The following is a 4,850-nucleotide window of genomic DNA, read 5'->3' on the forward strand; positions in this document are numbered from 1 at the left end:
TGAGACTCACGCTATGGAGAATGTCCATAAACGTTTAGGGAGCTATGCTGAAAGTAGTTCGTTGGGGTCTTCTGGAGAATCTCCTTGGCAAGAGAGAAGACACAAAAGACGTGAGGATAAGGAGAATGAGCGAGAAGAGGAACGCTCTGGCCTCAGAGAGGGGTCATATCAAACATTGTTTGGTGCTTCGGGGTATGCGCAATTTGACGAGAGAGATGAGGAGCTTAAGCGGTTGCGAAGATTGGTAAGAGATTTTGAGTTAAAGGCCAGGGGTAGGCACCGAAAAAGGGATCGGGATAATCGAGCAGGGGGATCTATAAGTGGGGGAGAACACTATGGGACCGGATCCAATCGGTCCGGTTCCCGTCAACACCGAGACCGTTCAAATTCACAGGAGTCCCGTCAACATCAGGAGCATTCGCATTCACGAGAGTATGCAGACCAGGGTTCAGATTCCCCAGAAGAACGACAACCCCATAATGCCGCCATAAATACTATGAGCTGCACCTTGCGCAGAGCCATTCGGTCCCCATTCTCAGATGACATTGAATGGGCCCTAATGCCGACCAGATTTACGCGACCACCATTTAATTCCTACGATGGGAAAACGGACCCAGTAGAGCACGTCAGCCATTATATCAAAATGATGTCTCTGCACACCCACAACGATGCGCTGATGTGTAAGGTATTTCCTTAAAACCTCGGGCCCATTACTTTGAGATGGTTTAACGGGTTATGGAAATGTTCTATCCATAGTTTTGCCGAGCTGATCTAAGAATTCGGTGTCCGGTTCGTGACATGTAGCCGGGTACTGTGACTAGTGGATGCATTACTATCAATGAAGATGAGGGTCAGGGAAACCCTTCGCAGTTATGCCAGCCGGTATTGGGAGCTCTATAATGAGATCGGTGGGGGCAACGAGAAAATTGCTGCGAGCACCTTTAGGATGGGATTGCCCGAGGACTCCGAACTATGAGAGTCGTTGACAAGAAAGCCTCCCGAGGATATGAGGCAGCTCATGAGACGTGTTGAGGAGTACAAGCGCCTGAAGGATGATAGGCTGCAGAGTAAGGGTAAGGCCTCGTTGGTGAATCATCCTTAGTAGAGTAGTTTTCAGCCGAGGCCTCGAAAGGATTTAAGGATACAAGAGTCAGATTTGCAGCTGGGGGAGGTGAACGAGACATTTAAGGAACCGGTGCACAGGATTATAGACCGGATCAAGAACGGACCGTACTTCAGGTGGCCGAACAAGATGGAGGGTGATCCATCTCGGAGAAACCAGAATCTGTACTGCACCTATCATAGAGATAAGGGGCACACCACCGAGCAGTATCGGGTGTTAAAGGACCATCTAGAGCAATTGGTAAAAGCGGGACATTTGAAGGAGTTTGTGGTGGATTCTAGGAACCGGGGTACTGGGCAAGGTGCTTAACAGAGAGGAAACTCACTCCCACCGCCATTGGGAGTGATTAAAGTGATCCATGCTGCCCCAATGGGTACAGTTGTGACCAAAACAAGGGTGTTGACTGTTGTACTCGTGGAAGATTGCCCAGACAAGTAACCCTCCGAAAAGAGAACGAAGCTTGCTCGGGAGACTCTTGCTTTTGATGATGATGATGATTTAGAAGAAACAATTCAGCCTCACGATGATGCGTTGGTAGTGACAACTTGAATAAATGGATTCATACTCAAAAGGGTGATGATAGACCAAGGAAGCGGGGCCGACGTGATGTATCCAGACCTATTCAAAGGACTTAGGTTAAAGAAACAGGACCTTTCGAAGTATGACACGCCGTTGGTTGGATTTGATGGCAGGGTGGTAATTCCCGATGGTCAAATTTCTCTTCCCATAAATATGGAAGGTAAAGAGGTGTTGGTGGCATTCATAGTGGTCGGTTCGTTTTCTCCATTCATGACTATACTAGGAAGGCCGTGGATGTGAAAGTCAAATTCCCAACCAAGTAGGGCATTGCCGTAGTAAAAGGAAGCCAGTAGTTGGCAAGACAATGCGTAGTTGCTGCGGTGAATTGGAAGCATGAGCAAGACGAACAGAAGGATCAGTCCGAGAAAGTCTCTTTATAGCAATTACAGGAGCCCCGCGAAGGACAAGGGGCTGGCTGTGCCGAGGAACTTGTCAAAGCTAAGATACTACTAGACGTTGACAGATATTTCCAAATAGGAACAAGTATGAAAGACGAGGATAGGATAGAAATGTTGTTGTTTCTTATTCAAAATGTAGATGTCTTTGCTTGGAGCCAGTATGAGGTACCCGAGGTGGATCCTGAATTCATTGTCCATAGGATTAATGTAGACCTGTCATTCCCTACCAAGAAGTAGAAGCCAAGGAGGTCGGCCAAGGAACATGTTGAGGTAGTTAAGTTGGAGGTTAAGAAGTTAAAAGAGGCTGGGGCGATAAGGGAAATCTTCTTCCCGGAATGGATAGCAAATACCGTGGTGGTGAAGAAGAAGAATGGCAAGTGGAGAGTTTGTGTAGACTTCATGGATTTGAACTGAGCTTGCCTGAAGGATCCGTTTCCTATGCCGAAGATTGATCAGTTGGTAGATGCCATGTATGGACACCCAAGGATGAGCTTTCCGAATGTCTTTTAGGGGTATCATCAGATTGCCCTGGCAGCTGAGGACCTTGAAAAGATAGTGTTCATTGCCCCAGATAGCAACTATCATTATACCATGATGCCTTTTGGGTTGAAGAATGCCAGGGTCACATACCAACGAATGATGACGAGAATGTTCTGAGAACAAATAGGGCGTACGATTGAGGTGTAAATCGACGACATGGTGGTGAGAAGTAAGCAAGAAGTACAACATATAAAGGATCTCTAGGGGGTGTTTGAGATGCTACGGCACCACAAGTTGCGTCTTAATGCGGAGAAGTGTGCTTTTGGGGTAGGGGCTGGTAAATTCCTGGGGTATCTGATCACTAATCGGGGGATAGAGGTTAACCTCGATCATATTAAAGTAGTGAAGCACTTCAAGCCACCGAGCAATCTGAAAGAAATGCAAGTATTGACCGGGATGTTAGCTGCCCTTAATTGATTCATATCTAAATTTGTTGATCGTTGCCGACCATTCTACTAACTTTTGAAGAAGTGGAAGAGATTCCAGTGGAATGAGGAATGTGATGGAGCTTTTCAAGATTTGAAGGAATATTTGATGCAGGCACCCATGTTAACGGCCCCAAAGCCTGGTGAGGATTTATTCATGTACCTCTCGGTGTCCAATCACGCCGTGAATGTCGTGCTACTAAGGGATCATGGAGTGCAGTAGCCCGTGTATTACATCAGTAAGACCTTGGTTGATTATTTACCCCTGGAGAAGTTGGTGTTAGCCCTCATGCATGCCACGAGAAAGTTACCGCATTATTTTCAAGCTCACACTGTCTATGTCCTAATCGAGTACCCTTTGCAGTCGTTGTTAAAAAGATCTGATTTCACGGTCCAGATAGCTAAATGGAGGACCCGACTAGGTTCCTTTAACGTACGATATAGGCCACGAAGTTCAGTGAAGGGACAAGTCCTTGCTGACTTTGTTGCAGAGTTCTCTCCTAAGAATGAAAAGGAAATGGTTTGTCATGTGGAGAATCGCCCATAGAAGGTATTTGTGGATGGTGCATCAAGTGCTGTGGGGGTTAGTGCCAGGATCATCATTATTACTCCTGAGGGAATACGGTTGGAGCATTCTTTTAGGTTGGGGTTCAGAGCCTCTAATAACGAGGCTGAGTACGAAGCCTTACTCGTCGGATTAAGAGCCATTATGGGTATAGGTGCCCAAGATGTAGAGGTTTATTTAGATTCCTGGCTGGTTGTTAACCAAGTGCAGGGCAGTTTTGAAGCTCGGGATTCCTAAATGAAAGCATACTTGCAGGTGGTAAAGCAAATTATGAATAAATTTTATACAACAAAGGTGGCCCAAGTAGCCCGGGCATAGAACAGACATGCTGATTCTCTGGCTACGTTGGCATCATCAATGACAAAGGAGGTGTCTCGGTTAATCAAGGTAGAGCTCATAGAGGAGCGCGAGCATTAATGCGGCAATTGGTGTTAGTGCTGCTAGAGTTGAGATTGCCGTGATTTCCACGACCGAACCATGTTGGATGGACCCGATCATCGACTACTTAGCCAAGGATCGAATTCCAGATGATGAAAAGGAGGCTAACAAGGTTCGTTGAGTGGCTGCTCGATATTGGTTGTCGGTAGATCGCAAATTATACCAGATGTCTTTTGGGGGGCCATACCTTTTGTGCTTGCGTCCCAAGAAAGTAAGTGAACTCTTGGCCGGGTAGCATGATGGGGTGTGTGGCAATCATGTAAGGGGACGCTCATTGGTGCACCGGGCAATGACTCAAGGATTTTGGTGGCCACAGATGCAAAAGGATGCCACCGAGTATGTGCGTAAGTGCGAGCAGTGCCAAAAGCATGCCCCCTTGATCCATTAGCCGGCAGGCCACCTAAATCCGGTCAGCAACCTCTGGCCATTCGCACAATAGGGGCTGGATATTCTTGGCCCGTTTCCCCGAGTAACAGGAAATTGAAGGTTTATGTTAGTGACTGTTGATTACTTCACCAAGTAGGCGGAGGCAGAGGCGGAGGCTTTAGCTAATATTCAGGATGTGGATGTTAAGAAGTTTGTGTGGAGAAACATAGTCACGAGATTTAGGGTGCCGAACTCACTAATATCTGATAATGGACTGCAATTTGATAGTAGGGCTTTCCGCGAGTTCTGTAGTGACCTCGGCATCAAAAAAGGGTATTCCACCCCAACATATCCTCAAAGTAATGGGCAAGCTGAAGCCACTAACAAGGCAATCAAGAACGGGTTGAAGAAAATGT

Source organism: Quercus robur, chromosome 2 (assembly GCF_932294415.1).
Source record: "Quercus robur chromosome 2, dhQueRobu3.1, whole genome shotgun sequence".
Taxonomy (NCBI): Eukaryota; Viridiplantae; Streptophyta; class Magnoliopsida; order Fagales; family Fagaceae; genus Quercus; species Quercus robur.